This window comes from Ovis canadensis, chromosome 18 (assembly GCF_042477335.2).
Source record: "Ovis canadensis isolate MfBH-ARS-UI-01 breed Bighorn chromosome 18, ARS-UI_OviCan_v2, whole genome shotgun sequence".
Taxonomy (NCBI): domain Eukaryota; kingdom Metazoa; phylum Chordata; class Mammalia; order Artiodactyla; family Bovidae; genus Ovis; species Ovis canadensis.
Window position 1 is genome coordinate 79,197,236 of NC_091262.1, and position 23,207 is coordinate 79,220,442.

The 23,207-nt window shown below is 47.4% G+C and overlaps 1 long non-coding RNA gene across 5 annotated transcripts in view; it reads left to right on the forward strand.

Annotated features, from left to right (window-relative positions):
* LOC138423653 (uncharacterized) overlaps positions 1–23,207 on the forward strand; it is a 77,638-nt gene that overhangs the window by 15,470 nt on the left and 38,961 nt on the right. For all 5 annotated transcript variants that reach the window (XR_011250361.1, XR_011250358.1, XR_011250362.1 and 2 more), the window contains exons 7-10: positions 629–742; positions 11,682–11,752; positions 14,541–14,628; positions 21,359–21,444. This is a non-coding gene — a long non-coding RNA (uncharacterized lncRNA). The remainder of the gene's footprint in view (positions 1–628; positions 743–11,681; positions 11,753–14,540; positions 14,629–21,358; positions 21,445–23,207) is intronic.

The following is a 23,207-nucleotide window of genomic DNA, read 5'->3' on the forward strand; positions in this document are numbered from 1 at the left end:
TGAATATGTAAACACATCCCCAACTGTGCTTTTACCCCGGCTTCTTAGAGGTGGGATAGCTAGATTAAATGGTTTGCAGCGAAGTTTATTTTCACTGAGTGATCTTTCTAAAATGCCATTTTGACCTTGTCACTGTCTTGCTTTAAATCCTCCATCTGACTTCCCGGAGCTTCTGGGATGTGGTCCAAGAACCTTAGCCTGGCATGTTAAGACCCTTCAGGGTCTGGCTGGAGGCTCCCCAGCCCTGTGCCCCCTCCCCGTGTGAGCATATGAACACACACACACACACACACACACGTATACGTGCACATACGTGTGCTAAGCGCACTACGGCCCCCACCAGCTGCCTTGTTCTCTGTGTGTGCCATGCCTTTTACCCTTTGGGGCTCCAGCCAGCTTCGCCTTGGCCCTTAAGACCAGGCTTGAAATATTTCCTGGGTGAGCCCAAATTTAGAGGCACGTCTTCCCCCCCACCCCAACATCTCATTTAAAATTTCGGCAAAGTGTGGTCTGTGAAATTCTGACATGCCTGACTTGTTTGCCTTGTCCAGAAGAACGGTTTGCCTTTTTCTAGAATTTGTGAAATTGGCCACATGTTAATTACCCTTTTTCCCTTGACCCTTTTCAGTGACCTCGGCTCCCGTGTTGCCTAGACCTGACTTCCCCTAGTTGAAAACCGCTTCGTGTTCCCCTGGGCCGAGGGGCAGCTTCAGAGGACTGGCTGAGTGCTCTGCGGCAGTGGGTGAGTCCTCAGAATGCCGTCTTACTGCAGACACATACCCGGGGGGCGGGCTGGCTTCCCCTAAACTGCTCTGTCCCACCCTCCTGAGTGCAAATGCCAGGCTCCCCGAGGCCCTGGGAACCCTGAGTCCTGGGGTGCAGGGGTCGGGTGCTTTACATCTGAGGGTTGGAGTGGCAGTGATGTGTTTTGGGAGGATAATTACACCCTGGAAATGGTTCCTTGTGCCTTTTGTGACCTGCTCCTTGCCAGAGAGAAACGGGCTCTGGAACATGAGACGGAGGAACGACAGCTGGGTTGAGGGTGACAGCTGGTGTGATGGGGACGTGCTGGGGAGAGGACCGGGCTGAGAGTGGTGCTTGGGATACGTCACGTTCTAGAAAGAGTACTGGCTTCCAGGTGTAGAGGGGCCGTGAGGCCATGCCTGCTTCGCCCTGGGGTGGGGGCAGAGGCCTTCGCCTGCTTGTTGGGAGGAGCAGAAGCACCAGGGCATTCCGGGCTTTGGTCCCCTCTCTTTCCCTGGGGTGGGGGTGGGAGGGAGCCCCCCATCAGGGCAGCCATCTTGAGCACACACATGGCTCCAGGGCCACACACAGAGCTGTGTGTCTTTGGCAAATCCCCAAGGATTTTTGGGCCTCAGTTTCCTGATGTCACAGGAGGAATGCTAATCCACCCCCAGAATGCCGAGGGGTCGAGCGGGACAGTCACACAACTAAATCACCCTCTGCAGCAGCCTCCACGCTGTTTGCAGCAGAAACCAGCAGCCTTTCCATCTCATCCTGTCCCAAGTGCTTAACCTCCCTCCAGAGGCACAGGCAGCTCCTTTTCAGGGCAGGGAGACCCACAGGGGCCAACGGAGCTGAGAGGGCAAGTGCCGGGCGGGGAGCAGCGCGTTCCCCTCGCCCTGGCGCGGACACCCCCAGGGGAGATTCGGGGCCTTTCCTCAAGCCCTGCGGGGGGCGGAAAGGGGCTGCCCCCACTGGTCTTAATTGGGTTCTCCTAAAAAGTTTCGCCACCATTTATTCTTTTTTTTATAAATACATATAAAACATCGGACTGCTCTTCAGGCAGATTTTTTAGACTTGTATTTTATAGACTTTGGCAAGAGCGGTTCACAAGGAGCAGTGGTTACAGTCTCCAGAGGTTAATAATTCCTGGAAAAACTTCTGGCTAAACCTGACTTCTCCTAAATTTCACAGAAACGGCTCCCTGGGCCGGGCCCAGCCTAAATGAGGTTTCTGTGCCTCGGTGCAGCCTCACCTAGTTGGAAGCATGGCTGGCCTTTGACACAAAAGTGAACTTCCTCGGCCACAGAGCACAAAGACCCCTCTCTCCTAAATTTTCGGTGTATTCACTCCAGAGCCTGGGCTTGGGCTGACCCATGTCTTGTGCTGCTTCTCTGCGCTGTTAGGGGAGCCGTCTGTGCCTCTACCGTGCAGCCCCTTGCATCCCCAACACCCTTGTGTCCAGGCGAGGGTGCCAGGCTGTGCCTGTGTGAGGGGCAAGACGAACTGTTAGTGGGAGGCCCCCTCCCCTCTGCAGTCAAGCTCACCCGCCGGGGCCCAGAGGTGGGCTGCCCTGCGGCCCCTGCCCCATTAGAGATTTGGGGAGGTGACTTTTCTCATCGATACCAAAGCTATTCAAAGAATTCTTTGGGGCTCTCCCCGATCAGAAGCCTTTCTTTGCAAAATTTTCTAAGTGCGTGATTTCTTCTGCCGCACCCCGCTTCCCCCCTCCCCCCTGCACCTCCATGCGATGCCGCAGAGGCGGTGACGCACTTGTAAATACTTAACCAAACATTTTCGCAGCGACAGTTTCAGAGCCATCTTTTAATTGATTAAAACAACAGCAAACAACCGCAAAGCACCCCCCCCCCCCAACACTCTTTCCCTGAGGCTCTGAGAAAGCAAACAGTTCCTCCCAGGGCTGCTCCCAGCGCCTGAGCAGTGTGGTGGGGCAGTCTGTCTGTCTGTCTGCGGAGCCAGCCCGCACTCCACCTGCAACACGCTGCTGCCCCCCCACGGCGGGTCCGAGCAGCTGTCGGGACCCCGAGGCCGACAGATAGAGCCCGCCCGGCAGATTGGGCTGTCAGGAGGGGGACAGTGAGGCAGTAGTGACAAGGGGCTCGCCCTGGGGTCTCTAGGTGCCTTGGCCCTCCCCGAATCTTTTCTGCCTGCCCATGAGAGGTGCATCCCTACCCGCAAGAGAGACTGAGGGCAGCCTGGTCATTTCGGACAAGGACCCCGGGCTGGCCCCTCAGCCAGCCTGACAAACACACACACTCACACACACTCACACACACTCACACACACTCAGTGCCTGCACCGGGAACAAAGACAAGAAAACTCCTTTAGAAACTGCAGAACAGAGCCTCGTCTAGCGGGGTCCCCTGATAAAGGCCCCGTCCACCCAGAGTTCCTGGGAACCGAGCCCCCATGAATGGGCCTAAAGGGCCAGCGCCTGACACACAGCCCGGACCGCACTCATCAACATGCAGGCCCCTCGCCCCCATTGCCAGGCGAGGGGGCTTTCACTAGTCCTCAGCGCATCCAAGTCACGGTCCAGCAGCCGGCCGAATCTGGGGCTGTGGCCCAGTCTCCAGAAAAGGGTTCTGCTTTTCCCATGACCAGGCCAGCCCCTCAACTCAACAGACAACACCGCCACCCGCTCTTCCTGCGCTGCCTCTGTCCCCCCCACCCCAGAAAGGCTTCCCCCACCCTCTGCTCCAGCCTGTTGCCTCAGAGAGGACCCAGGCCAGCGTCTCTGGGCCTGGGAGCCGGGGCGAGACCTTGACCACTCCAGGTGGCCCAGCCCATGAGATGGGGGTTTGGCTGCAGGACAGCCCCCCACCCTCCCCCCTTCCCCGCGCCGGCCGGCACTCACCCCCATTCTCCGCTCCTCTCCCTCACTGCCTCACCGAGACAGAAGCGCTCCACCGGCATCTCGGTGCCTCTGCCATTGAGCGCAGGGCTAGGGACCTGGGAACGCGTCAGCATCCTTGCTGTGACCCCAGCCCGCCTCCGCCGCGGCCAGCCCCGCGCGGGACTTCGCGCTGCAGGAGCTTCTCGAAGGCCTAGACGTGCGCGGGCTGCCAGCCTGGGCAGGGAGCCGTGCGGCAGCCTCCCGGCCAAGTACCGGCCTGCCTCTCTCTGCTCGGATGCCTCCCGTAACAGGGAGCTCCCTCTCTCCCTGAGCAGCCCGCTCGGGGCTCGCACACCGAGCTGCTTCGCGGAGCCCTCCCCGCTTTCTGCATCTGCCTCCGCGGCTCCGACGCAGCCCCCTCGCCCCCTCTGCCCTCGGCTCTTTGCAGGCGGCAGGCTCCTTCCCGGGGCTCTCCAGAGCGAGCCCCCCGTCCACGGTGGGATCAGGCGAGGGGTTCCCCAGCCCCGTCCGATCTCGGCCGTCGACACCTGTCCCGGGGCGCGTCTGCCCCGGCCCGCCCGCCCGCATCCGGGACGGAGCCCTTTGCCCTGCTGTTCTACAGAGAGCCCAGGGGAGGGCGCGGGTCTCCCCTCCCGGGTCCAGCTGCTCGGGAGCTATCTGTTAAGCGGCTTCCGAGCCCTCTTGTTTTTTTATGGCCCCTCTGCTAGTTGCTAGGGAGAACGCTCTCTATGCAACCCCCCTGCCTTTTCCGCAGGAGCTGCCGGCAGCCGGGCCGGCCCTGGTCAGCCCACAGCCGTGGCGACAGCGGCGGCAGGCGCCCGCGGCAGGGCTGGGGGCTCCCTGGCTGCGCTTCCCGGCTCTCTAACTGGGAGACCACGCGATTCCTCTTACTTTTCAGAGCCTCGGGTTTTCCTCTGTGAAACGGAGATGAGAGGGGCTTCCGCACCGGCTCAGGGGGAGGCTAAATGAGATAAGTGCAGCCCAGCACTCACTAGACAGCTCATCAGGGCTGCTAGGGTAGACCATGGGGCTCAGGGAGCGACGCACGCACGCATGTAACAAGTGTCGCAGCAAAGAATACCGCCCGGCCTTCGGAGGCCCTGCTCCGAATACAGACAGGGACTTCACGGGGCAGAGACCCCTCTGTGGGCTCCAGCAGCACAAATTAACTCAGCCAGAGGAGGCCTGTGGGCCTGTGAGCTCACAGTAGATGCTTAGAGTAGGCCACAAAAAAGATGGGCAAGCCCACACCTGCCTTTAATATGGCAAGCATTGGCACTGTTTACAGATAGCACGAGGGGCCCCCCGGGGTAAGGCGAAAGGAACATTTTTCTTGGCTGCTCCCTAGAAGGACTAGCTTAGACAAAGGGCGGGGGTGTCTGGGAAGAGAAGCCCAGTGGAGTTCAAGCATCCCACAAACTATGGGGTGCAGCCATCCTTCCGGGCACTCAATTCTCCAAACCACTGCAGGGCACCTACCTTCCCGGGCCCAGATTTGGCTGGACAGCTGGACACAGAGCAGTGCCAATCGGCTGGCTTCTTGTCCTCCAAGCTCAGTCTAGTGGGGGAAAGAGAAGGGAGTCAGTCACTGTTAATCAAGTGATGCAACTGACATCATGGAGCCCTGTCTTCTAGGAGACAAGCCCCGAGCTGGGCTGTCTGTCTAGAACTCAGTCCCAGCAGGAACTCTCTTGAGCACCAGCCTCAAAAATCCCCGTTGGCCTGATGGAGAAACTGAGGCAGGAAAAGATGAAGTCCCATACTCACCGACTCTCAAGCTGGTGTGAGGGCCAGCTAGGCTGGAACCTCAGTCTGTCCGAGACTCCCCACCACACCCTGCTGCTGGAGAGAGCTCAGCGAGGCTGTGCTCAGTGCTGGGGGTTGTGGGTGGGCAGGGGACGAAGTGAGTAGTTATAAGCACCTCCCAGCAGTGGGTGCTTGAGATCCCAGCTCCTCTGTGGCCCAATCCGTTTGAAGGGCAGATTCCAAATTAGGTGGTAGCACCTATTGGCAGAGCCTTATAAAAGTGGCATTATTAACCTGACGTAGAGGGGGCCCTGCCCACGTCAAGCAGATTGCAGATCAAGGGGGCTGGGTCTTGTTTGCGTGGATGGGGAGTTAGAGGGAGGGGCGGGAGAGCATCCGGGGGGCCCACTAGGGGCAGCTTCCTGGGCAGGACTAGCTGTGGCGTGGATGAAGGCTTGATGGCTGAGGGCCGAGAGAGGGAGTCCCCTCCCCCAGGCAAATGCCCAGCCTAGAGCCCGCTCTCAAGGGCAGAGACCCCAGCCCCTTTCTCTGACACAGACGAGGTCGGAGGCCCACCCTGCCCCTCAGTTTCCCCATCACCTCTGTCGGAGAGCCCCTGTTCTCCTGCCGTCCCTCCAGCCCCCACCCCGGCCACAGTGCACATCCCCGGACACCTGTCTGCTCCTCCGAGCAGTATTCAAAACAGGAGACTTCCATGTCCGGGAGGGAGGGAGCCATGGGGAGTGCTGTGGACAGGAGGAAGGAGAGGGGAACTGCGCCCCCCACTCAGAGAGGCGGCTCTGCAGCTGGGCAGGAGTTGGGTCACTTGAGATTTGTGCCAACTCCCGGTGCAGTGGAATCAAGATAGACTGAGTTCTTCAGACACCAGCCGAGCGTCTGTGGCGCCCCCAAGTGCCACAAGGGGGCTGCCTGGGCCACATTTTTGAGCCCGGAAAGTGAGGAGGGGGAGGCAGACCCATGGGGACCGGGGCCCTGTTTGTTTTTTTTTTTGTTTGGCTTCTGCGGAGGCGGCGATTTTGATTTTTCTTGCCAGCCCCAGATACCTGCATGCGCCGTGCGCGCCAGGGGGATGGGGGCAGCCAGGGAGGGGCGGCTCACCCTACCTTGGGGGTGACTGCAGGCTGCGCCCCGCCCTCACCGAGAAAGGACCACGCTGCAATGCAGCAGGGGAGGGTCCCGGGAGCTGGGAGCTGGTCCGATGGCTGGCTTTCCAAAGTGGGGAAGGAAGGCTGAGGGAGGGAGCATTTGCAGGCGGGGCAGAGGATGCTCAGGCGCCCAGGAAGCAGACTGCAGTCTGGCAGCTGCAGGAGGGCCAGAGAGGGGAGAGGCGGGAGGGGGGCAAGGGGAGGCAGGGGTGAGGGGCCCAGGGGTCTGGGAAGCTTGGTGTGGACCTGGGCTCGGGCGTCAGTGAGTTTCCAGTGATGTCACTGGCCGGAAAGAGGAGGGCTGGGGTGGGGAACAGAGGGGCTGGTGACGGTGGGGCCAGCTTGGCACACAGCTGGAGGGCCAAAGCCACCTCTGCTTGTCCCCCAAAGAGCCAAATAAGGAAAGAAAAAGGAAAAAAAGTTAGACAAGCTCGATAGCCGAATCCTGTCTGAGCTGGTCCCAGGGAAGGAGTCAGCAGGTGACCAGGTCTGCCGTGGAGAAGGGGGGCTCCAGCGGGCCCTTTAGGAGTCAGAAGAGGGTACACGGTACTAGGAGGACCTGGGGGGTGGGCAGAGGGGGCTGGGGAGGGGCAGGAGTGCCTAGGAAAGGGACCAGATGGCCCTGGGCGTCCGGTGGAGAATGGGGAGGTCTGAGGGATATAGCAGTGGCTGGGAGGGGTGCGTAGGAGGGTCTGGGAGGTAGGGAACTGGGGTAGCAGGTAGGTGTCTCGCTCTGCACCCTTGTGCTTTTTCTCCTTAACCTCCCCACCTTAGAATGGCTTGCTTTCACCCATCCAGGCCCCTCTCTTGTCCCCTTTCCACTTTGAGGCTTGTTTTTTTTTTTTTTTTTTTTTGCCTGTGAGTCAGCCCCCTACGGCCCTCCAGGAAGGAGTCAGCTCAGACCCTGGACCCCTTTGCTCTTTTATGTGGCTTTGCATCTCCACTTCCTTGGCTCCTGCACTTTAAGATATTGTTTATTATTATTATCTTCATTTCATGACTACTGCGCTCTATTTTTACATGTTTATTTTAAAAACCTTTGATTACGATTACTTTCCAACAACATAAAAGTGGAGAAAATGGTAACCTGTTTTCATCACAATTTGCCGTGTTCCTACTGCTGCAGGCCAACAACTCCCAGCCCCTCTCCTTCCATCCAGACTCCATCCTGTCCTTCCACTACTCCCACTTGCCCCCAGACTCCTGAAGCAAATTCAGACACCATACCTTTTCCTCCAGCATTTGTCAGTATGCATCTCTAACAAAGAAGGACTCTTTTCTGTTTTGCAAACATAACCAAAGGCCATTATCACAGTTAAAAAATTAACAGCATTTTCTTAGTGTCATCCAATAGCTATTCGGCATTCAAATAGCCCCAACTGACTCATAAATTTCTTTTACACTCGGCTTGTTCAAATCAGTGTCCAAATTCTTTCCTGCACTTTCAAGGGGGGCACTGGGATTGTAGGAAGTAAGTGCAGCTACAAATCCAGGGGTTTGCATAGCTACTTTCCCCTTAAGTGAGTAACCCAACCTCAGGAAGCTTCAGTTTTCTCACTGAAAGTGAAGCAAATTCTGGGTCTCCGCTGGGCTAATTGAGAGGATTTGAGATAATGTGCATGAAGCCCCCAACCCTGTATTTAATACATAGCAGACATACTAGCTAACAGTGGCTGCTAGAGTTATCCTCCACCCAGCCCCCCCGGAAACTTCTAAAGAGAGGCTGGGGTAGGCAGATCAGAGTTGGCAATCATCCACAAAACAAAAGGCTCCTGGCAGTCCAGACCCTCTGAGTGATGAGGAAAGTGCGTGCACTGAATCCCAGCAGAGCAGCCTACAGTCAGGGAGGCTGGGACCTCCCAGCTGGCTTGCAGCTCAGTTGTCCTGCAGCCGACAGCAGCTGCTGCAACGTGGGACCCACTCAGGACCCCACAGGTTGCCAGCCCACTAGGTGGCACTCTCTGCTGTGTGTCCAGGAGGGACCCCCACCTTCACTTGCCCTGGCCACCGCCCAGTCCCAGGTGCCACAGGGGTTTGCACGCCACAGAAACATTGCAGATAATTCCTAGAAAACATCGTGCAAGGTACAGTGGCTTTCTTCCCTCGTAAATCCTAGCCCCATTGTAGACACAGTGGGAAGGAAGGTTTTAGGGTCCTTTGCTCAGGCCAGTTGCTGGTGTGTCCATGCGCTCTTTAAATCATTGCCCTAGCTACGTCTGATGTTCCTTTATGTCACAGATGAGAGGACTTGGAGAGGTTGTGACTTGTCCGAGACTGGCTAGGAAGCAGGACCCAGGATCCCGACCCAGGTCTGTCGGAAGGATGGATGCATCAAGATAAAGCAGTGGAGGGGTGGCTGGCCGGCTGATGAAGGCTGTTGATTTGAGGGAGTGAATTAAGGTGCAGAGGGCGGATGGATGGTTAAATGAGGGGGAACAGTCAGTTTCTCACCAACACAAAGGGCTCACTCGATTTGTGAAGAGAGGTCTCCTCTGAGTGGAGCTTGCTGGGAAAGCTCCTGCCTTCTGTTCTGCCTCTGAGCACAGTCGCTGTCTCAGGGGGCTCCGGGCAACGGGTGGGTTGCCAGGTGTTGGGGACCTAGTCCCAGAGGTGGTGCTTGAGCTGCTCAGTTGCAGCCCTGCCTCTCCTGGATGACCGAGCCCTGAGCCCAACCCCATGCTCAACATAGTCTTCAGTCATCAGAGTGGCCCTCCACCGCAGCAGCTATCATCCTCAGTCAAGACAGAAGGGAGTGGAGGTTCGAAGCAGCCCATGTCTTGCCCCACAGCATGTAGGGGGCAATTGCAGAGCTAGGATTTGATCCCTTGTCTGCCCTTCCACCAAACCCATACTCTCTTCCTGTTTCCTTTTCTCTCTGACCATGCCTGGAAAAAATCTGTACTCCTTGGGGTTCACCCATGTCACACTCAGCTTCCTGGCCTGTCAGGGAGCCAAACTTCTGTCCCCCAGACCTTAAATTTATTTCTCAGGCAACTCCTTCTCTGGTTGATCTCACTTTTAATTATCGCACATGTAGGGGTCAAACTTATCATTGACATCCTGCAGTGCAGTTATCCAAGTAAGCTCCGATTATGACTGAATGCTCAGGGAAGCAGACGTAGACTCTAGAGGGCAGAAGGGGTGCAAGGCAAGGAGAGAGGGAAGCAGCCAGGGGGCTGAAGGGGCAATCAGTGGTACCCCTGGAGACCTGGCTTAAATCCAGCAGTTGTGTTTTGATAATCTGCTTAGGGGCTAAGTCCTGTTACACACACCCCACATGCTCAGATTTCAATCCCAGCCCTGCCATTGATGAGTTTTGTGAGTTCGGACAAAGTGTTTAACCTCTGTGCCTCAGTTTCCGCATTTGTAGTCTGGAAATACCAGTAGTGTTCATACTTTTTTAATGGGTGCTTGAAGATGAAATGAGTCAAACACTTAAAGTGCTTTGAGCAATGTTTCCCATATGGTGAGGATGCAATAAACATTTCATTATAATTAAAATTGCAGTTGTTATTGCTGTTTTCCATGAGATGGCATTTAGTATGTCTGACTGGTAATCTTTATCCATACTTTACAGGCAGCTGAATAGGTACCCATAGAGGTGTGTGAGCCTTTGCCTTTGGAGAGGGCAGTCAGTGAAACAGAAAAATGAATATGCGTCGACGATTTCATTTCTAGTTATGTACACAAGAGTTATATGTACCCAATGGGCATGATCCATCTGACGAAAGTTTAAGCCTTGGAATAGGTGAAGCTGCCCTGCAGGAATTTTCTTGGGGGTCTTGAGAGTTTTAGAGAGATTGGATGGGAGCTGAGAAGAAGCTGAGTAGGTGAAGGGCAAGATGAAGAAATAAAGTTGTCTTGGTTCAGCTTCCTGGCTTCTAGAAGCAGTGGGCAAGTTTCCCATGTGTACTGTCACCAAACTTCTTTCACTACGTGTTTTTTTTTTGGGGGGGGGGTGGGAGGTGCAGGGGAGCCTAGAAAATAGCCACTTTAGACTTGTTTCTTGTTTGGTCTTTTGAGGTTGGCCAGTTGGCACAAAGAATGGTTCCAGTTGAGTCTCACACCATGTGAGACACGAGGGTGGGTGACCTCCTCCCATTCCTGGGCAGAACATTTGCAACTTAAGCCTAGGTGGCGTGTGGCTGCGTGTGGGGTGGCACCAGGGGGAGCGAATGCATTTGGATGCCCTAACAACCATGTGGTAGGAGATGGGTTTAGCATCTCTGCTGACTTGCTAGGCCATGCTGGGCATATTTTCTCAGGATAACCTGATCCTGGAATCCATGCAAGTTCCGTGGGAACTGTCAACCACTGCCATCTCCCTCCAAGAAGGTTCGCTTATTTGTCCAGGACTCTTAGTCCATCCTGGAGATGCCTGTGTGGCAGGGGAGGTGAACCCTCCTGTAGGACTGCGCATGCATTCACACGTTCACTTTGTGGGCTGACAGTTGGATAGCAGAGAGCAAGAGCTACTGAAAAACGAGGCACTGGGGTTCCACGATTAAGGCAGGCTGAGGCCAGACTCACCACCCTGGCTGCCAGCGTCTCCTCGCTGTGTGACCACCTGTAAGTCACTTAACTTCTCCGAGGCTCTGTTTCCTCGTGTGTTAAATGGGACTAATCATGCCTTTGCTCAGATATCACCTTCTCAGTGAGGCTTTCTCCTCCTTGGTGTTTTCTTCTTTCTTTTGGCCATGCTATGTGGCTTGTGGGATCTTAGTTCCCTCACCAGGGATTGAACATGGATCCCCAGCAGTGGAAGCATGGAGTCCTACTGGACCTCCAGGGAATTCCCTCTTGTTTTCTCTCATTCTTTTCCCTGCTTCCTGTACACCCCTGCAGTTCTTATCAACATCTTAGAAACTGCATGTTGTACTTATTTTGAATATTATCTGTTCCTGTCTCCACCTGCAAGGATGTTAGCTCTCAGATTTTGTCTGTTTCATTCATTGCTATCTTCCCTGGCCTATATCTGGCACCAAGCACATGCTCACAACATTTTTGGGGGAAATAAGAAAGATGCTGTTGAATTGTTCTCATCCCAGAGCATTGTCAATGACTGCAAAGTAGGCAGCATGGTGCCTGGTGGAGAGTGTCCATCCAGTAAGTGTTGGCTCACTGTGATGATCGTGTCTTACTCACAGGACCGTTGTGAAGATCAGATGGGACATTGGACGCCAAGGCATGCTGCGGACACTACACGCCAGGGCAGGAGGTACAGCGTTAACGGTCCTCTGTCTCTTTGAGGAAACTTGCACTTGAACTTTATGCTTTTCATTTTCACACCCTCTGGGAGGGAGGGAAGCCCGGGAGATCACTGACCCCTGAGGTTCAGCAAGGGGAGCGCCCAGTGCTCCGAGGTGGGGTCAAGGCAGAGGCAGGAGCCTGGGTCGGGATCCCCAGCTAGGGGTCTTCCCATGACTTCCTCATGTAGGTCCCCACGTGGGTATGTTTGTGTGTATATATTATATCATATGCACAACTGCATATGTTTTAACATATGAACATATTAGAATATGTTTTAACTTGTCATTGTATTTTTTATTTTTCATGCCTCAGAGTTGCTCTGGGGCCAGCATGTTGGGCTCCCACCAGGCCAGTCTGGGAGGGCAGGAAGGAAGCTGGCTGTATCTTGTCACTAGGTCATGGTTTTTTGGTTTCTGGGAAACAATGCGACCATCAAGAATCTCAGGGCATGGACTCCCCAGAAGGCAGGCCCATTTCATGAAATGAATTTTAGTTTTACAAAGCGCATCCCTTAGTTGGATTTCTGTTTTCCAGGGCACTTGTTTAAGCTTTGATGCCGGGTCCAAAAAAGAACAGATCCCAACAATTTCCGGCCCGAGGCCCATCCTTTCGGAAACCCTCGGCTTGGCCTGAGCATCGAGATCACTCGTTTCTCTAATCAGATCGGGGGTGTTGGACCCGCGGGGTGGGCGACGTGGGGGCGGGGGAGGGGCAGGGTGAGTGCAGGGTGGGAGCTTGCGGAAAGGTCTGTAGTCCCACGCATCCCCGCACTGGACCCTCACGGGTGTCGCTGTCCGCAGTCGACCGGTCGCACGAGTCTGGGGCACAAGGCAGAGAAGCCAGGTCACGTCTCTGCAGTTACACCGCTCTCGAGTGCCTGCTGGGGTGGAACCTGGTCTGTCTGTCTGTCTAGCACCACAGCTGCTGCAGACGGAAGAAAGATGTGGGGGAGGGGCTCAGAGCTGGGGAGCGGAGGGATGGGTTCCCCGGCTGACTTTGGCATGCAGAGAATAGCTGATGCTGCTTAGGGACTGCTGCTGTGACTGCGGGTGGGGAAAACGGGCATAGAGAGAGAGGTCAGTTCACTTTTCCGAGGTGGCCCAGCTTGCCAAGACTTAGGCTGGCTATGGAGGCAGGCAGTGTGGCAGGCATATGTGCTTCAGCCCCTGGGCCACACTGCCTCATGACTGCGAGCACAGATAAAGAGCTTCTGGTCCTTTTACCACCCCTTGATGGGTGTGCTCCGAAGTCCATCGTGTGTATTTAATTCTCCCCCTTGACACGGGCCCTGCAGAGGCCCAGCCAGCCACTGAACTGTGGAAAATACTTTTTAAGAATACATATGTGGTAAAATTTTACGTGTGTAAAGGGGAAGGGGAGAGGACACAGGGGATGTGGGGGTCCTTGTTTAAAGTAGAGGGCAGCAGGGAACTAAGAGGGGAGGCGCTGAAGGTGGGGGCCCTGCATGGTTACTGCACTGCTTTGCGTAGTCAGTAAAGTACAAGGGGCATCGGGAGGAGAGGGGGTCATGAACCAAGGATTGCGGTTAATTCTTCACAACCGAGGGATGTGAAAAAGAGATCAGAGTGGTTTGTGGTCCTTCATTCTATTATTAAAAAAAAAAATCAAAGAATAAAGAAATAATGGCCTTGAGTAGCACAGTTGTGAAAATGGGTCTGCAGAAAAGGTGATGATTAACCCAGGTCTGCTAACCTGGCATTAACACGCAAAAAGGTCTGGGCTGTTTTCTTCTCTTTCGTGGGGGTTTGCATTGCATAGCATGAGCACACTGGGGTTTGTGCACCAGAAGAGATCTTGGCTGCAGGAAGGGAAGTGTAGACAGATAAAAGCAGGCACTAGTGAGTGTTTGCTACACAGTTATTGCACAAATGAATAAATGCAGAAATCGAATTAAAGAGAGCCAAGCAAGCACCACTGATGACCGCGCTTTCAAACAAGTGTTCTGACTAATTCAGTTCTACCCAACAGTAGTTATTAAAAATAACAAAGCAAATACCCAGTAAGTTTTAGGACTGTTGGGACTGTGGGTAGGAGGTGTGTCTACAGGGAGCTAGAATAGTCACCGGTCTTGGGCTGAATGGTGGCTTCAGGTGTTTCTGATATATTACTCGGAGTGAATTAGATGAGTAAAGAAAATACACGCCAGGATGAGAGCCAAGAGTGGGCCACCAAAGATCACGTTTTATGGATTTTGGCTAAAGATTAATCCATTACTATACTATTGTGGAGTATTTAAAACAGCAATACAGAAACTCTGACCTCTGTAGATCAGAAGCACTGGTCTGTAAGGACTAATCGATATTTTTGTTGTGGATTAGTGCTGAGTTCATGTGTGCTTGTATTTCAAAAAACTAAGTGAAAACAAGAACAACGACGGCCAGGAAACAAGGATGGGAATATGTCTGGAGTCAAAGTTCATTAGTGTCACAGTTCAGCCTAGCTGAGTCGTTAGGAAGAAGATCAGGGCTGGTTCTTATGTAAGGAGGAAGCATAGAGACGGATGTTTGTCGCAGTCACTGTGCTTGTTTTTGATTAGGGTGGTGAATTCATGCACATTTCTTGTAATAAATACAATTATTAGATGGAAAATATGTACGATGAGAGCCATATTGGGCCAGTGATGAGAATGTGTGAGGAACTGAAGATGGTGATTAATTCTGTGCTGCTCACCCGACGACCGTTAGAGAAGATCTGGGTTGTTTCACCGTTTCGAATATCTGCCTTGTGTTCCACAGCGTGGAGGCCCCAGAGTGGGTCTGATGACACTGTTGATGAAGACCTTGGCTGTGACCTCTGTGGGAAATGAGCCATGGACCAGCCAATGTAAGTGATGGTTAGTGGTGGTGTTTTATGGTTGGGTGGTTGGCTGACGGGTGCATATGTGCTGTTGAACATGAATGGGCACAAATAAAATCAAAGATGGCCAAGCACAGACCAGTGATGAGACACTGTCCTGAACTCAGGATGAGGACTCTCATGTGGCCTGTCACTGAATTAAAAAATGATATAACTGGGCTGTTCTCTCTGTAAGAAATGAGCAAATAAACAAGTAATTATACATGTGGATCATTATGTTAATTTACATATATATATGTGTGATTATATTAGACATTAATAATATATATGTTTATATAAATATAATTGTTATTTTCCGTTAGCCTTGGGATGAATAGTGTGTTCTTATATGTTTATTGATTTATTATAAAGAAATGGGTGTTTATATTAGTAAAATCAAAATTAGTGAAATCATGGACTAAAGAAGATGATATAACATGACCCAAGATTTAGGACTACACAGTTCTGCAAATTTGAAGGAGTTGAAACAAAAATATGCTATTTCATGTATTTTAGTAGCATTCTACTATTATGCACTATGGTTTTAGCAACATTTTCCTCTTGGTGAAGTTTAGACTGTTTACTCAGTGAGAGATACACATAGAAATGAAAAGAATTGGTAGCTTATTATATTTTGGGTAAGATTCATGAGTGTCCTTTTATTGTTTGTTTTAAAGGGATACATAAAATTTAAAAGGACAAAGCACAGAGCAGTGAGGATAATGTTTCATAAACTAAGGCTGATTAATTCAGTTCTACACAAGTGAGACTCATTAAAAATGATCCAGGCTGTTCATTCTTTTAAAAAGTTGCTTTCTGTTGCATGAAATAGACACAGCATAGTTTATTTAATCCTGCAGTTTTTATGAGAATTTTGACTCTTATTTGGGTGATAAGGATAAGGTAAAGAAAATGTAGGTAATAGTTATTGTTCTTAAATCTTCAGCTAGACAGTGGTTTAAGGGTGTTCATAAGTAAGTAAATTAATGAATAGAATGAGAGGGCAAACATGAGTTGCTAATAATATTTAATTATTCCAGAATTAAAATTTTTCTGATTCTGTACATGGGCCTTCCCTGGTGGTTCCTGTGGTAAAGACGCTGCTTGCCAATATATGCTAGTTCCATCCCTGAGTTGGGAAGATTCCCTGGAAAAGGAAATGGCAATCCACTCAAATATTCTTGCCTGGGAAGTCCCATGAACAGAGGAACCTAACTGGCTATCGTGCATGGGGTTGCAAAAGAGTCAGACAAGACTTCCCAACTAAAACAGCAATTCTCTACATCCCAGGTCCATTTAAAGTATGGTTAAGGAGCAGATATTCAGTATTCCTGTTTTTGCACGATGGTGTGTTGGATGTTAATTTCAGTGCTAAATAAATTAATACATTTATTTATTTGTTTACCAGATCTACTGAATTTCAGGCAGATTCTTTACCATCTGAGCCATGAGGGAAACCCATGTTAAACATATAAGATACTGAATATCCACAATGTACACTGGTGATGAGACCGACCCAAAATTACAGTGAACTTAGCCCTATGCTTTTGACATGTTTCATTCCTTTCACCAGCTCTTTCGTATTTCATGGTGTGTATGTGCTTAGCTTATTTAAACAGCCCTCCGTGGATAAAGATTTAGGCTATTAACTCATTGAGCAAGGAACACAAACGCAGATGAAAGACAGCCTTGGTGTTCTACCTGTGGAGTCAGAGATTGGATTTATGGATGTTAATTAAAACTCTTTTAGAAATGATCAAAACCAAGGAGAATCAGCATAGACCAATGATAAAGAATTATGATCAGTCCCATTTAGCTTCATTAGAAACAGTTCTAGCCTATTAGCTACAGGTAAAGAATGTATTTTATGTCCAATAGAAATTTCTGCACAGATGGACATGATCTGTAATTTGTTCTGTTCAATATGGTAGCCACCAGCCACATGTGACTAGTGAGCACTTGAAATGTGGTTAATGAGGATGGAGAACTGAATTTTTAATTTTACTTTATCTTTATTAATTTAAATTTAAATAGTCATATATGGAAAATGGCTACTCTATTAGTTGCATTGGGTGGTTAGTTAATGAGAATTTCTTGAAAATTAGGTATGAATAATTGAATACATAAATTAATAAAAGAGGGTTAATTATGGGCCAGAGATGAAAATGTACCATGTGAAAAAGATGATAATTAATCCAGTTCTGCATGGCTGAGACTCACTGGCAAAAAAGTCTTTTGTTCATGAAAAATAGACATAGGCTTATTCATTTATTTTATCAACTATTAAGTATACTTTCAACGCATGCCCCCAAGTTTATGTGAACATTTCTCTAACACTGAAGGTTTGTGTATTTTGGTAAGAGAGTATCAGGCAGTTATTTTTAAGTTGGTAGGTTGAAGAGTTGTTTTGCAGATACTCATTGTAATAGTATTATTTATTTCAAAAAAATGAGTAATAAATAATAGAGACTCCATGTATGATGCAAAGAAGAGAATATGCCGTGTACCAACATTTGTAGTTAACAGGTTAATAGTAACTGTTGTCCATAAATAAAAGGTCTCCTTTACATTTGTTGGTGAGAAACGGGCAGACAGGTGTTACTAATTGTCAGTGTGTAGAGAACTGGACAAGGGCCAAAGAAGAAAGTATATCATGAAGCAAATATTTGTATTAATACCTTTCTGTACAGTTGAAGCTAATTTCATAAAGAGTTTATGGGTAAGAATTGCAAAGATTTAGCCACCTTTTATATCCATGCCTTGTATATATACATGCATTACTGAGAAATCCCATGGACAGAGGAACCTGGCAGGCATGGGGTTACAAAAGAGTGAGACACGACTGAGGAAACAACAGCAACAAGTGCTGAGATGGATAGACATTATAGTTTTTGTTAGGGTTGATGGTACCTTCGTGGTGACTTCATTGACTATTATAAAAAAACAATACATGAATCAATTCTTAAAAATAAAAGGGAGGAAATGTATGAGTTAGTCATTGTTGCGATAGCACTGCATAACAAGTAGCCCACAATTTCACTGGCTCACAGAATAACAATCATCACAGCAATAGTCGTGTTTATTTCTAACATAGGTGTCTTGCAGCAGCGTTTGTGCTCTAGGCTGTGGGTTGACTTCACTTCTTGCCTTCTTAGTCAAAGTCCTGAGATGAAGGAGGTGTAGTGTCTGGGTCATGCTTGTCTCATAGGGAAAACCTGAAGCTCCAGAGGCCGAGCAAAACCACCTCTGTACCTTTTAAAGCCTCTGCTGGACATAGCACGTATGCTCGGTTGTGTCCGACTGTGCAGTCCTGTTGACTGTAGCCGCCAGGCTCCTCTGTCCATGAAATTTTCCTGGCAAGGGTACGGAGCGGGTTGCCATTTCCTTCTCCAGGGGATCTTCCTGACCAACGGCTTGAACACGTGTCTCTTGTGTCCTCTACATTCGTAGGCAGATTCCTTACTAGTGTGCCACCTAGGAATACGATGCTCTAATTCTATCCATAGGTCTGTTCTCTATTATCTATTTCTGCTTTGCATATGCATTTACTCATATCGTTCCTTATTTCCACACATAAGTTTTATCATACAGGTTCTGTCTTTCTCTGCCTGACATATTTCACTAAGCATGCTATTCTTTAAGTTCATCTGCATGGCTTTAAATGGCAGAAATTCATTCTTTTTTTATGACTGAGTAGTGGGGCTTCCCTGATAGCTCACTTGGTAAAGAATCTGCGTGCAATACAGGAGACCCCAGTTCAATTCCTGGTTCGGGAAGATATGCTGGAGAAGGGATAGGCTACCCACTCCAGTATTCTGGCCTGGAGAATTCCATGGATGGTATAGTCCGTGGGGGTCACAAAGAGTCAGACACGACTAAGCAACTTTCACTTTCAATATACCATTATATATACACACACACATATAAAATATACATATGTCTATGTATGTATATATATACATTTTAACATATATGTATATATAAAAATTTCTTTATCCATTTGTCTGTTGCTGGAGACTTGGATTGCTTCTGCATCTTGGCTATTATAAACAGGACTGCTATGAACATTGGGGTGCAACTATCTTTTTGAATTAATATTTTCATTTTTTACCAGATATATCTTAGGACTTGAATTGTTGGATAATATGGTAGCTTTATTTTCAGTTTTTAAAGGAAGCTCCATACTGTTTTCCACAGAGGCTGTACCAGCTTGTATTCCTTTCATATCCTCTCCAACATTTGTTTTTTGTAGACTTTTTGATAATAGCCAATCTGACAAGTCATGCCTCCTTCTTGTTTTGATTTGCTTTTCTCTGATAGCAATATGAACATCTTTTCATATACCTGTCAGCCATACGTATGTTTTCTTTGGAAACTTAAAACTTGAAATGAACTTGGAAACTCAAATCTTTTGTCTATTTTTGGGGGGTTGTGTGTTTTTATGATATTGAGTTGTGTGAGCTTTGATTTACTCTTGTCAATTATCTTTCGAACAATAGACATAGGATTATATTAATTCATAACTAATCAAATTAAATAATAGATAGATAAATACATAAAAAGGATCAAGAATGAATACTGGTGAAATGTGCAGGGAAACTTTTAGATACACTTGACTTTGTTTTTCTTTCAATTTTATTTGTTTGTTTATTGGCTGTGCTCAAGGCTTGTGGGGTCTTAGTTTTCTGATGAGCGATTGAACCCATGGGCTCTTTGGTGGAAGTTCACAACCTTAATCACTGGACCACTAGGGAAGTCCCAGATTAGCCCAACTTTGAATGACTGAGGTCCATTAAAAGACAAGATAAAGGAAGATGTTTCATTCATTTTACAGTTGTTTCTATTTCACTTTATTTGTTTGTTTTACCATGGTTGATTTACACATTCTGCTGGGAATAAAGATTTAGACTTTTAATCTGTTGAGACTACTGAGTTGGAAAATTGTTAGTGAAGTAAAATAAGGTGTTCCTGGATTGTTTTGTTGCACATTTAAAATCCAAACAAATTCAAGAAGCATTAAAGAACCAAGAATTGCCATTATGAGTGTGGATTTGCATGAAATCCCACAGTGAGGTCTTTTATAGATACAGTGTTTTAGTTCTGAGAGAAATGAGCAAAACCCAGAAGTTAGTAATGTTCTTAAAGTCTTGCTTTATGGTTATTGAAGGATATTGATTCATTATTAATCAATGAATTAATAAATGTATAAATGAAAGAAGAATGACCCAGGCCTAGATCATTGATGAGTACTCTGAGGTGTCCAAACCAAGGATTTTGACTAACCCCTATAGCGCTGAGGTTTTTAGACACAAACCTAATTTACAGCTTTGGTAGGATACGAGATTGTCACTGAAGTTAGGAATACAGGCTTTGATAGATCTTAGGTGTAGATCCTTTTATTAATGAATCAGTAATGAGTAAATAAATAAACATTATTTAATGAAGACAAAGAGATAGAGTGAGATAACCACCAATCATGAGAGTGCATAATGAGATATCAATTATTCTTGAAACATTTCTGTAAGGTTGAATTCCAGTGAATAAAGGGGCCAGGGTGTTTAACATGTTGATAAAGAGCCTATGGGCAGCTCTATGTAAGAGTCAATGTTGTTCTGGGTTGGTGGTTGTTAATTTTATTAAGAAAGGGGAAAAATGAAAATACAATAATTGATCACAGAACTATCTAACTAAAGAAGATCAAGCATGGGCCAATATTAAGAATTCATGATATGAGAAGAGATCATATTTAATCAGATTGTCTCAACCAGTATCATTTTTGAAAAATACGTTTAGTTGTTCTTCTTTGGGTGTTGAGCTTATGGGCAGATGTTCGTTTATTTTGGACTCTTTCCTGGGGTATGTAGGTGATATTATCGGTAGCTAATTAAGGAGTGAGTGAGTGAAAGTCACTCAGTCGTGTCCGACTCTTTGCAACCCCATGGACTACACAATCCATAGAATTCTCCAGGCCAGAATACTGGAGTGGGTAGCCTATCCCTTCTCCAGCAGGTCTTCCCAACCCAGGAATCAAACCATGATCTCCTGCATTGCAGGCAGATACTTTACCAACTGATCTATCAGGGAAGCCCCAGTGAAGGAAGAGGTTATTTAAAAGAGGGCAGACATAGACCAATGAGGATATTGTATCATTAAAAATCATATATTAATCTAACTGTACTCTTCTGATATCATATAAATAAAAGGGGATTGGGCTATGCCCACTATAGGTAAAGAACTTTAGAGACAGTTCTCTATATAAATATGAATCTGAAAATACTACAATAGTGTTTTAGACCACTTTGCATTGTTTTGGAAAAAAAATGGACAAATTATTCTACGACTAAACAAATAAAAAATAAATACATGAATGAAGTCATAAAGTAAGGTCAAGCATGGTGAGAGACCATATGAAGAAAGAATGATGTAAATTTACCTCTCATAACGATGGTCATGTGGGCTCTTAACTATGTGGGTAGGGTTTGATAGAAAGAATTAGGAACAGACATAGTTCTTAATTATTATACTAGAATATAGACAGAGCAGTTGTCTTCATTTTGTACATTAATAATTTACAAAATAAAAAGAGAGCTCTTCTTGGGATAATTGAATGTGATTAGAAGGAGATTTTATGATAGATTTATTTCAGCAAGACTAAGGTCTCTTAAAATAATCTACACTGCATCTTTAGTTTTCTAAAACCCTTGTTTTTACTCCACAGATTCGACACACCTAACCTGGTTTATTCATTACCAGTGCTGACGATCTTGTCTGTCACTTCTGTGGATAGAAAGCAAAGGGACTCATGTAAGTAACAACGTTTGTGTTCTTGGTTTGAAGGTAATTCATGTGATCCATGGAACTCTTTCAAAGGAATGAGTGGCTACTGCAGACAAAGTCAGAGGAAGCCACATGTGGACCACTGCTGAGACTGTGTCAGGAACCATGGATTAAGAGCGATCTCTGTTAGTGCAACAGAGAGCCGTTAAAAACAAAGTTCGAAGGTTTTGCCTTCATTTTTGCAGTTGCTTCATAGTCCATTTTATTTTTGTACCACATTGTAGGAGTGTTTCTCAGTTGATGACAGTCTAGGTTGTTAAATCCTGGAGGAGGGAGCGCCTAGCAAGAGAGAAAGTATTGTCAGTCCTCTAGTTGTGGGGTAAGATAGTAAGTTCATCGTACTACTTCTAGAATATGAAGAAATTACATGAAAGCTGAGCAAGTAGAGAGTAGTAAACCACATGGGAAGGGTATGAAGCACAGTTATTGATTAATCTATATTGAAACACTTGAGATTCAATAAAAAATAGACCTCATTTGTTAACTCTGTGCAAAATAAATAGTTGTAAACAGCTCTCTGCAATATTCAAAGATCTTACTCTTGGGTTTTTGTGATTCATAGAACTCAATTTTTAAAAAAACATCAATGAAACCATGAATGAAATGATAAATAATGTGCACAAACAATTATAAGTAAATAAATAAAGAGTATTGGAGTAAATAAAAAAAAGAGTATTGAGCTTGGATCAGTGATGAGAGTTCTGGGGTATGTGAATCAAGAATTTTGAATAAACCCTAACTCAGGTCTGGAGAAGGCAATGGCAACCCACTCCAGCGTTCTTGCCTGGTGAATCCCAGGGACGGTGGAGCCTGGTGGGCTGCCGTCTATGGGGTCGCACAGAGTTGGACACGACTGAAGTGACTTAGCAGCAGCAGCAGGTCCATTAGAAAAAGAGTTATTTTTTTCCCTTTTAGGGGATAGAGTTTAGGGCAAATTGGGGGTCTGTTCTCGGGTCTTAGTGGTTCCTCATTATGGGGTTTATTGATGTAAATGAATCAGGGAATGCATGAATGAATAAATAAATGTGGGAGTGAATGAAGACAGAAAGGGTCACACGTGCATATCCACATTGGCATTCAAAGTTGGTGGGAGGATGATATAGTCACATATTTCTGTGGGTAATTAGCCTCGTGGCCATTGTTAGCAGTTTTGATATTCAAGTATACAGTGTGTAGATTCTCAGGTAATTGAGATAATATGATTTATCTTGAATGATTATTTTAAAAAGGAAACTATGAACAAAGATGGAGTATGTGTTCTGAAGTAAGGTTGATAGCTAATACTGATCTATCCTACTGAGGTCCACATCAAGAAAATAGGACCTAGTTTCTTCCTTCTAAGTCACATAGAGACTCATGCATGTGAAGATAGTGTTTCAGTTCTGGGTTTCAGTTAGAGAGTTTAATACTTCATATATATATATATGTATACACATATATGTAATTTTATTATAGTTTATATTTACAGTATATGTTTTATTACATATTTGATATGTATACAATATATTTTATATCTTACTATAAGTGATATATTTTTTTAGGAAAATAAATTGGTCAGATTATTCCATTGCAAATTAAATAAATAAATGAAAGGCTTTGTAAAGTTATAGAGTAAGATAAAGCTAGGATTATTTGTGAGAATGTGCCATGACACTAGTTTTAAAAAGCTGTCCAATTCTGCACATAGTTCATGGAAATAATTAGTAGGCCATTAACTTAAAAGCAGAGAA